The sequence below is a fragment of the Pelodiscus sinensis genome, chromosome 10, assembly GCF_052426305.1.
Source record: "Pelodiscus sinensis isolate ZL-2025 chromosome 10, ASM5242630v1, whole genome shotgun sequence".
Taxonomy (NCBI): Eukaryota; Metazoa; Chordata; order Testudines; family Trionychidae; genus Pelodiscus; species Pelodiscus sinensis.
This window is the reverse complement of record NC_143061.1, coordinates 27,975,837-27,986,763: the sequence shown is the minus strand read 5'-3', so window position 1 is coordinate 27,986,763 and position 10,927 is coordinate 27,975,837. Positions and strand designations below refer to the sequence as shown.

Below are 10,927 nucleotides of genomic sequence, written 5' to 3'. Positions count from 1 at the left end.
TGACATGGAGCCATCTAGATCCCTTGGGAATCTGGACCCAGGCCAACAAACCAGGTTTTCCCAGAGCCAAAGGCAAGGCCCTGCCCCATCCCAGAGCAGGCAGGCCCCACCCCCGGAATGAGGAGCTGTCCCCAGCAGGCAGGGACTGTGAGAATGATTTTGGGGACACGCAGGACAGGGCGCTCAATGGGCACTCACAGGACGCTGCTGTGGGGAATGTGGCTCCAGGCATCACTAGGCACATGGGCAGGGGGTGAGCAGGGCCGGGAGGTGACACAGCATCCGGGAGACGGAGATTGGAGGCTACGGCTGCCTCTGGGGCCACACGGAAACAGATGTTGGAAAACAGGAACTGGGACAGCAAAGAGCCCTATATTCTGACGGCTGAAGAAAAACACCTTCTGTTTAGCGTCTGCCAAAGGACGCTGAGAGGGGACTTCACGGATGTGTCTAAAGGCTTCCTGGAGCGAAAATGTCCCTGATGAAAGGGCTGGTTCATGTTGCAGAAAAAGGCAGAACAAGGCTGGTGACTGGAAGCGGCAAGCAGACAAGCCCATGGGAGAAATGAGGCACAAATCTTTCCCGGGGAGGCTGATGCACCATTGGCACAAACAGCCAAATGCAGTGAGGGATTCCCCCCGTTTGGTGTCTCCAGTGAAGACGAGTTGCCTTTCTGGTGTGTGCGGGGTCAGAACATAGCAACTGTGAGGAGATACAGGGGGCTGGGATGTGCAGGGAGCAGATCTGATGCTCTAATGGGCCCCTCGGGCCTTACACTCTGCTAATGACTGAGAAGCTGGGTGGGACTGAGGGGAGCAGCCCCTGGGGCATCACTGCCCAGCCCGCTGGGCCCCAGACCCAACTGCCATTCAGTGGGGCTCCAGGGGAACTCCTCAAACACCCAGAGGGGTCTGCCAGGGCCAGGACCCCAGCCTAGCAGAGGATGCGCGAGGGGGGTGGCAGTGACATCACAAAGGGCCCATTGCACAACCACAGCTTATTGGGGGACAGGGATGACCTCACAAAGAGTTCCTGGCAACAGCCACTCAGGATGGAGGTGCAAAGCCAGGGCAAGCACAGAGTTTCCCCGCAGCTTGGCAGCAGCCCGGCCCCTTCCCGGGCTCTCTACGGAGGCCAGATGGAGAATTGGGACCAAGGGGCGGGGGCAGGAGGAGCCTTGTTGGCCTTTTCTCCTTCCCTGCGGCTGGTCGTGTCGGGCCTGGTGAGACAGTCGGAGCCTTGGAAAGATTCGGAGCCTGCTCATTCTGTTTCCCCTTTGCCCCCTGCCTCCCCTCTCTCTCGCCTTCTCCTGCGTCTTTACCCCTTTTCCTGCCCTCCGCCCCACCAAGGAGGCGTTGGGAGGTTGGGGCGGTGGGAGGCCTCACACAGAACTCGGGCTGGCAGAGCACTGGGAGCTGGAGGTGACCTGGCCCTCCGTTTGGATGTGTGCTGAGACCCACCTCCCGAGCTCCTAGAGTCTCGCTGCCGAATGGCTGAGCAGGTGGTTACTGACAGGGGAGACTGGCGGCCTTTTGTTCTCTTTCAAACCATTTTGTGGAGTCATTATGAATGGTTCCCAGCCATGTGGGAAGGGCCTAACACCTGGGGCTCTGCAGGGATCTGTTTTGGGACTCTTCCTTATCTTCATCAGCCATTTAGCTATTGGCATACAGAGGGCGCTTATTAAGTTTGCAGGTGATCCCAAGCTGGGAGGAGTGGCAAGTGCTTTGGAGAACAGAGGCATACTTCAAACTGATCTGGACAAAGTGGAGAAATGGGCTGAGGTAAACTGGATGAAGTTGAATGAGGAGAAATGCAAAGTGTTCGCTTAGGAAGGAACAACCCATTTGGCACATGCCAAATGGGAAGCCACTGCTGGGAAGGAGTCCTGCAGGAAGGAATCTAGGGGTTCATAGTGGATCACAAGCGAAATAGGGGTCAACAGTGTGACACTGTAGCAAAAACAAGCAACCATAATTCTGGGCTGCATTAACAGGAGTGTTGTGAGCAAGACGCGAGAAGTGCTTTTTCCTCTCTACTCTGCACTGATTAGTCTTCAGTTGGAGTCTCGTTGCTGATTAGGCCTCTGTTGGATTATTGTCTCAAGTTCTGGGCACCACATTTCAGGAGAGTGTGTTCTATTTCCTGAAAAAGTTATGGAAATAGTGAACTGCAATTGTAGTCCTTGTTTGTTTGTTTTTTTTGTTTTTTTTTTTTGTTTTTTTTGAAGAGGCACTTCTGGAATCAAATGTCAGTAAAAACCCTCTTTCAGAAGCTCCCTTCTTCCTGATGGGAGGAGGAAGACTGGGCTTCCAAAAGAACGGGTTTGCATTTCCACAAAAAAATCAGAAGAGCAAACGCATTCCCTGGATGCAGCGGGGCGGGGACTGCGGGGGGGGGGGAGGGTTCTGGGATACCACTGTATAGACAAGGCCTGAGACAGGACATGAGAGCAGTTTTCAAGTACCTAAAATTGGGTTCCAGGGAGAAGGAGGCAAATTGTTCTCCTTGGCCTCCGAGGACAGGACAAGAAGCAATGGGCTTAAACTGCAGCAAGGGAGATTTAGGCTTGATATTAGGAAAATCTTCCTGTGAGGGGGGTTAAACACGGGAGATATTTCAGAGCAGACACCTGTCAGGGATGGTCTAAATCAGTGGTCCCCAACGCGGTGCCCACGGGCGCCATGGCGCCCACCGAGCTATTTCTGTGCGCCCACCGAGTGATCTGGGCCGGCCCCGCCCCTGGGCACATGGCGCATTGGCGGTGCCGGCCCCTGGGCACGCAGTGTATGAGCGGCCCCGCCCACGGGTGCATGGTGCAAGGACTGTGCCAGCCCCGGGCGTGCGGCGTATGGGCAGTGCCGGCCCCTGGACACATGGCACAAGGGTGGTACCGGCCCTGGGCATGCAGCACAGGGGCAGTGCCGGCCCCGGGCGCATGGCACAGGGGCAGCCCCGCTCCTGGGCATGCGGCGCATGGGCTGTGTTGGCCTTGGGCGAGCGGCGTGTGGGCGTCCCTGCCCCTGGGCACACGACACAGGAGTGGCGCCGGTCCAGGGCATGCAGCGCATGGGCTATTCTGGCCCCGGGCGCATGGGCAGCCCCACCCCTGGGCGTGTGGCACTTGAGCAGCGCCGGCCCCGGGAGTGCGGTGCCTGGGTGGCGCTGGCACTGGGCACAGGGCATATGGGTGGCTCTGCCCCCGGGCGCATGCACAGCCCTGCCCCCGGGTGCCCAGCGCGTGAGTGGCTCCGCCCCCATGCGCCCAGCAGCCCCAAAAGGTTGGGAACCACTGGTCTAAATGGTGCTGGGTCCTGCTGGAAGGGCAGGGGCCTGGACCGAATGATCTCTGATGACTGGTGCCCATTAGTGGTGTTTGGGCTGTGGCTGGGTGGAGGGCCCTGGGCTTTGAGGGTATGTCTACACTACCACCCTAGTTCGAACTAGGCTGGTTAATGTAGTCAATAGAAGTTGCAAATGAAGCCCGGTATTTAAATATCCCAGGCTTCATTTGCATCTTGCCGGGCGCTGCCATTTTTAAATCTCCGGTAGTTCGGACTCCGTGCCCGCGGCTACACGCGGCACAAAGTAGGTAGTTCGAATTAGGCTTTCTACCATTCCACCTCGTTCCACCTCTCTCCCCCGCAGCGGGTCAGCTCCTGCATCGCCCAGAGTGTCCCAGGGGAGAGCCAAGGCCCCAGGAGCAGCAGAGCCCGGTTGTAATTCCCCCTCCCTGCGTTGGAGGTGAGTGACCTCTGAGCCAGCCCCTGACCCTGGGGTGGGCAGGTGGCTCCCACAGGCTGAAGGGCCAACAGTGGCGGGGGTGGGGGCTGGCAGCGACCCCTCGGTAGGGCAGAGTCAGAGCCGGGCCTGAGCAGGGTGGCCAGGTGTCTGGTTTGGAACTGGGCAGGCCAGGATTTGAGCTCTCTGTGTGGTAAAGAAATGGAGACAATAGAAATGAGACAATGGAAACGGCCGGGATTTCCCAAGGATGATGGAATGTCATTTGGGATAGAACGTCCAGTGTGTCCCATATTTTTGTTGAAACCATCTGGCAACCCCAGGCCTGAGCCAGATGGGGGCCCAGTTCATCTTCTCCTGGCTCAGGTGAGACCCTGGAACGTTAAGGGCCATGTTGCAGCCAGATTCCTTCCCCGCCCTGGGTCCCTCCTTGTCCCCCTGGAGCATCCGGGGGCACAAGTCTCCAAGGAGGGCCCTGCCCACCGCCCTTTCCCCCAGGAGCTGGGGGTCTCCTTAGCTCCTCTCCCCAGTGGCTCCAGCAGAGGGAGCTGGGGAGGGAGGCGCCTGGCCCAGGGTGGTTGGGAGCTGGCTGCAGGATACTGATGGGACCCAGTCTCCTCCCTTCCATCCCAGCTCAGCACAGCCCCCCATTAGGGAGCTTGGGGCCCATCTGGGACTGTCCCTCAGGGGCCCAGCTGAGGACACTGGCTGGCCAGGCAGGGCCTGACCCCTCTGGCCACTGCTGCTGCGTCAGAGCTAAGGGACCCTGCTGGGCAATGGGCCCCCAAGCACTGACACTGACAGATGTCAGATGGGTCCCCTCGGTTAGAGGCAATCAGGCCCAGAGGCCTAGTTGAGAAGTAAGTCCCCTCTCCCTCCTGGGCGAACCTGGGTGACTCCATGGCCCTGACGGGACACCATTATAAGGGGGCTACGAACGAGGTTCAGACCACCGCCGGCAGGAACAACTCGGATGCCAGGAAAGTGAGTATCAAAGGGTCCCAGGACAATAGGAGTCCGGAATTCGCCCAACCGGACGGGAGACCTGGAATTCAGAGGGCACTGAATTGTTACCAGAGACATCTCCCCGCGGGTGGATCTGAGGATTGGTGTATGAATGTTGTGTAATCTGTGAGTTGAGTGATCGGGGGACTGTCAGACAGAAACCCAATCTGAATGTGGCACTGGTTTGAGGCCGGTCGGGACTTCCTAGTAGCGTGTTTCTTGTACCCGGCGACGGGACAAGCCGCGAACGGAGGGTGTGAATTTAGTGTCTGTCCCCCATTGTGAACCGCTGGACCCCCTACCAACGGTCTGTATACCCTACCCTACTTGTGTCTGTTGGTGTGTGTGTGTGACGTCTTGGTCGTGGAGTAATGGGGGGAGGAGGTTCCAAATCTTGTACACCTCTACAATGCATGATTAAGAATTTTAAAACCGGCTTTTCCCGAAACTATGGAGACCCCAGACCAAAACCCGAAGTTTTGACACGTTTGTGCACTATAGACTGGCTGTCCCAGAGCCCTACCTGGTCGTCAGAGGGTTCGTTTGAGATTACAGAAATAAGGAAGGTCCACAAGACAGTCACAGACAGTCACCCAGATCAGTATGTCTATGTAGACCAGTGGTTGTTGAATGTAGTAGAGGGTCCGGGGTGGATTAAGCAATGCAGGAAGTCAAAGAATGAAGCAGTCCCCGTCATGGCAGTGAGAATCAAGAAGAAAGAGGTACTAAAATCAGGAAAAAGGGATACCCCTGAGAAAGAGAGGATGGAAAAGGAAAGCTTTGACCCTCTCCCCCAACCTGAAGAGGAAAATGACCTGCCCCCTCCCTACAATCCTGGCTAGCCTAGAACGTCTCGGCGTCCGTCATCCGGCACCAGCCGCTCTAGTCCATCTGATTCCGCGTCTCCTAGAGATGAGACGCATAAGGTTGGAGGGGCAACGGTCAAAGACAAAATAGAAGAAATGAATCAGACATTATTAAACCTGACCGAGCTACTTTCCCCCAAACCAAATTTCCTCGGAGAAAAAAGATATGATCTAAGGCACCGAGAGACAATGGCCATCCCGGAGTTTCCCCTCCGTGTGACCCGTTACGAGGCAGAGGACGGAGACCAAAGAGTCATCCGTACGCAGATCACGCAGGTCCCTTTCTCCACCACTGACCTTATAAATTGGAAAAAGACTACGAAACCTTTATCTGAGAGTCCTGGCGAAATGGCCACCCTCATAGAGTCAATCATTACCACCCACATGCCAACGTGGCAAGACGTCCAGACTTTATTGACAACCCTCTTTACGGGAGAAGAGAGGAGTAGGGTCCACCAAGCCATGAGAGATATTGTAAATCGAGAAAACCCAACATTAAATGAGCAAAATAAACTGGCCTTACTGCCCATTATGGACCCAGACTGGGACCCCCACACGTAGCATGGCCAAGCAAGCCGAGGAGCTTATTGTAACTTGTTTGTAAAGGCGGTCCGAAAGGCAGGAAGAAAGAATACCAATTTAACAAAAATTTCAGAAGTGGTACAAGGCCCTAATGAAACTCCAGGCGCCTTTATGGAAAGACTAAAAGAGGCTTACCGAGTATGGTCAAATATAAACCCGGATGATCCCACCAATAGGCGGCAAGTCAACACCACATTTATTGCCCAGTCAGCCAAAGACATTAGAAAGAAACTTCAAAAATGAGAGGAAGCCCCTGATATGAGTTAAGAGATGTTGTTGGGCCTAGCTCGAACTGTGTTCATGAACCGGGACACTGAAGAAGAAATAACAGAAAAGACAGCCAAAATTATGGCAGCAGCCATCAGGGGGGAGGAGCCCGCTAGACGCGGCCGCGGTGGCCGAGGCAGAGGAAGGCGAGGAAGATTCCAGGGAAAAGATGAGACAAGGCTACCACTAGATCGCAATCAATGTGCGCTCTGTCGGGGGTTTGGTCATTGGAAACAGGAGTGCCCCCAGGGACAAAATCAGGCGGCGAAAGAACTTAGCGTCACTGACCAATGACGGGGACCGGGCTCAAAAACTCTCTGGATTCCCCCAGAGCCCATGGTAAAAATGAAAGTGGGGGAATCAACTATTGACTTACTGATGCTCCACTGTCAATCATTATCAGAAATCACAAAACCAATGGGACGCCCACTGACCACTACCCTCCCTGTCCAAGGGGCTACAGGGAAGGTTGAAAGACACTGTTTGTTCCAACTTGATGATTGCAAGTTTCAAGGACACACCTTTACTCATACGTTTGTGTATTTGCCAGACAGCCCAGCCCCCCTTTTAGGCAGAGACCTCCTGTGTAAGTTGCAAGCTACACTCACTTTTTCAGAAAACGGACAGTGTCAGTTGACGGTGCCAAGGTTTCACGCCCTGCAATGGCTAGAGCATTTCCAGAGGCCTGACCGGCAGCCTACAATAATCTGTACAGTTACGGTGCCAAGCGAGGAATGGAGTGACCTTCCAAGGGATTTGTGGGCAGAAAATGGAGGATACGGACTAGCAAAACGGCAGACCCCAGTACATATTTTTCTGCGTCCCGGGGCGGAGCCAATTAGCATTAAGCAATATCCAATTCCGAAAAATAAACGGGAAGGTATTAAACCCATACTGAAAGGATTCCAACAGGCTGGAATCTTAGAAGAAATCAGATCTCCCTGGAACACTCCATTGTTCCCGGTAGAAAAGAAGGAGCCAGGGAAGTACCGCCCAGTCCACGATTTACGAGCAGTAAACCAACGAGTAGCGCCTATGACCCCTTTAGTAGAAGACCCATACACCATGTTAACTCGAGTCCCAGGAACGGCTATGTGGTACAGCGTAATTGATCTAAAAGATGCATTCTTTGCCATCCCATTGGCAAAGACCTCCACCTCATTATTTGCATTTACTTGGACAGACCCCGACTCAGGAAAGACTACCCAACTCGCCTGGCAAAGGCTACCTCAGGGTTTCATCCACAGTCCCACCATATTTTCTGAGGCTCTGGCCAAGGATCTGGAAGATCTGCATGCCCCTGAGGGGGGACAGTTACTCCAGTATGTAGATGACATCCTCCTGTGCGCCAGAACACAAGCAGACTGCACGGCCTTCATGCGGACAACTCTCCAACACCTAGCTCAATGTGGGTATAAGGTATCAAGGGCAAAGGCACAACTGGTCAAGCGGGAAGTAACTTACCTAGGATTTGTCATCGCAGATGGGTGTAGAAGACTATCCGGTGATAGAGTAGTGGCCATTTGCCAGTTAGCCCCTCCAACAACAGAAAAAGGATTGAGGACCTATTTAGGCATGACAGGCTACTGCAGACTGTGGATACCAGGCTCCAGCATCGCACAACTGCTATATGAGGCAGTTAAAGATATTAAGGAAGGGCAGGTGCAGTGGACGGAAGAAAGGAAGGCTGCATTTTTTGAGCTGCAAAATATGTTAACCAAAGGACCGGCCCTAGGTCTCCCAGATATGGCCAAGCCATTCCAACTCTATGTGATAGAACATGCAGGTCAAGCGAAAGGAGTTCTAACCCAGAAAGTGGGACCGTACTCACGCCCCTGCGGATATCTCTCCAAAAGACTGGATGCTGTTGCTAGAGGACTTCCAAGCTGTCTAAGATGCTTAGTGGCAGCTGCCACACTCCTGCAAGATGCAAAGAAACTCACGTATGGAGCCAGGACTACCATCTATACCACACATGGAATCAAGACCCTCCTGAGAGATACCAGCCTTAAATGGATGACCAGTGCAAGACTCACAAAATACCAGCTTCTGCTGTTAGAAGATCCAGATGTGGACCTGGAGGCAGTGGTCAGATTAAACCCAGCTACTCTGCTGCCGGAGCCCCACATGGACCCTCGCCCAGTATGCCATGACTGTACCACCTTGCTGCAGTATACATGGGCTGCCAGGCCCGATCTCAAAGAAGTTCCTTTGAAAAATGCAGACTATGAATGGTTTACTGACGGCAGTTCCGTTGTGGAAGAAGGGGAACGAAAAGCAGGGTATGCAATTGTCAATCAGCATGATACGGTAGAGGCCCAACCACTGCCCTGCGGAACATCAGCTCAGTTAGCTGAAATAATAGCCATTACCCGAGCATGTGAATTGGCAGAAGGAAAAAGACTGAGCCTTTGGACTGATTCTAAATATGGGTACCTCACCGTACATTCACATGCAGGGTTGTATAAAGAAAAAGGAATGATAGACTCTCGAGGAAAACCTATTAAATATCAAGGAGAAATACAGGCCTTACTGAAACCTGTCTTAAAGCCAAAGGAATTGGCGGTAATACACTGCAAAGGACACCAGAAAAGATCAGCCTTTGAAGCCGAGGGAAACCGAAAAGCAGATGTCGCCGCAAAACAAGCGGCCCGTGCCCCTATCATAAACTGCTCACTGACGGTAGACCCTACTAATATGAAAATCTCCCCACAAGCCTACAGTCTAGAAGACCGCAATATGGCTACAGCTATTGGGGCACAAGAAAATCAAGAGGGGATATGGACACTGCCTGATGGCCGAAGTGTAGTGCCAACCCATGAACTCTTACCCATGGTGCAAGCTCTACATGAAGGAACCCATATGGGAGCCGAGGCCATGTACCAGACTTTTAGGAAGGTTGTCTATGCCCCATATCTGGATAATGCAACCAGAACAGTAGCCAGGCGGTGCATCCAATGTGCGAAGGTCAATCCCAGGACAGGAAGGATCAGGGCACCAGGACAGGTTGCAGTAGGAGCGGGATCCATGGACATCCTGCAAATAGACTATACAGACATGACTAGGTGTGGACCTTATAGATATCTTTTAGTAGTGATTTGTACCCTCACAGGGTGGATTGAAGCTTTTCCTACTAAATCAGAAGGATCTAATGGGGTTGTTAAATACCTCCTTAATCATCACCTCCCCACACATGGGCTACCCATACAAATAAACTCAGACAATGGGGGGGCATTTGTTAACCAAGCAGTCCACAAGGTAGCACAAGGGCTAGGCATACAGTGGAAATTACACGCTGCATGGAGGCCACAGTCTTTGGGAAAAGTGGAGAGGGCCAACAGGACCCTCAAGGCCACTCTAATCAAAATTATGGATGAGGCACAGCTAAATTGGGTTACGGCTCTGCCATATGCATTGTACAAGATCAGGAACACCCCCAAAGGTACCACTGGTTTGACCCCATTTGAACTAATGTATGGAAGGCCCTCCCCTATAACGCGAGAACTGTTAAGAGAACTGTCAGGTCAACCCCCCAGAATAGAGGTATGGGCAAAGCTCTTGCACCGACTCAGAAGGCAGTTGCAACAGACTGTGCCCTTTGTGGTAATGGAACCAGTGCATGAGTTTGAGCCTGGAGACTGGGTATGGGTTAAACGGTGGAAACCTGACCCTCTAACAGTGAAATGGGAAGGGCCTAGACAAGTTCTTTTGGTCACACCTACCGCTTTAAAATGTCATGGTATCAAAGCTTGGGTCCACTACAGCAGGGTCAAAGCAGGGACCGCCCCTGAGACCTGGAAAGCTAGAGCAGTAGGACCTTTGAAACTCAAGATCAGCAAAAGCCCTGCCGCACCTAACCAGGACTAGGTGCCCAGCGCATGGATCAAGATTAGTCAAAACTACCCCCTGTTGTACCCCACCGGGAGTGGGTGCTCAACGCACGGGAGAAGATTTCAAGACATCAAGCCCCTACCGAGGTCTACCTGAAATAGCCTCTCCCCGTACAGGCCACCTAACACCACATGGACCAGGAAGATTGGATAATTGACAACAATGCAGTAAATGCCTATATAAACTTTATAATTGCCCCCACTGCACAAAGGCGGTGGACTCTGGTGATTTAAGGCATCCAAAATTGTGGTCATTACTCCTGCAAAATTAAGCAGTGTATAGTAGGAGAAATTCCCCAATTCCTTTTTCTACGAAAGTTATTGCAAACTCGTAGGCGGAATAAGAAGCACAAACCGCGGTACTTAATTAGGATCGTTAATAACCAATACCAGGCTTATCATGTCTCAACAGAGGATGAAGAAATTAATTACGACCCAGATCTCTCAAAGGACACTGAGTTCTGCAGTGCCATGGCCTCGCAAAACAATTCACAACCTAACAATGTCCCCTGCGAGAGATGTTCAAACTTACACGACGGGTCCAGTGAGGAGAGTGACCTATATGTTTCCTCTGAT

General features: G+C 52.9%; 1 long non-coding RNA gene across 1 annotated transcript; it reads left to right on the top strand.

Annotated features, from left to right (window-relative positions):
- Positions 1–227: 227 nt before the first annotated feature.
- On the top strand, positions 228–10,502 carry LOC142830775 (uncharacterized). The gene is made up of 3 exons (XR_012906245.2): positions 228–1,784; positions 3,649–3,744; positions 10,226–10,502. It is a non-coding gene; the product is annotated as an uncharacterized LOC142830775 (long non-coding RNA).
- The last annotated feature ends 425 nt before the right edge of the window (positions 10,503–10,927 follow it).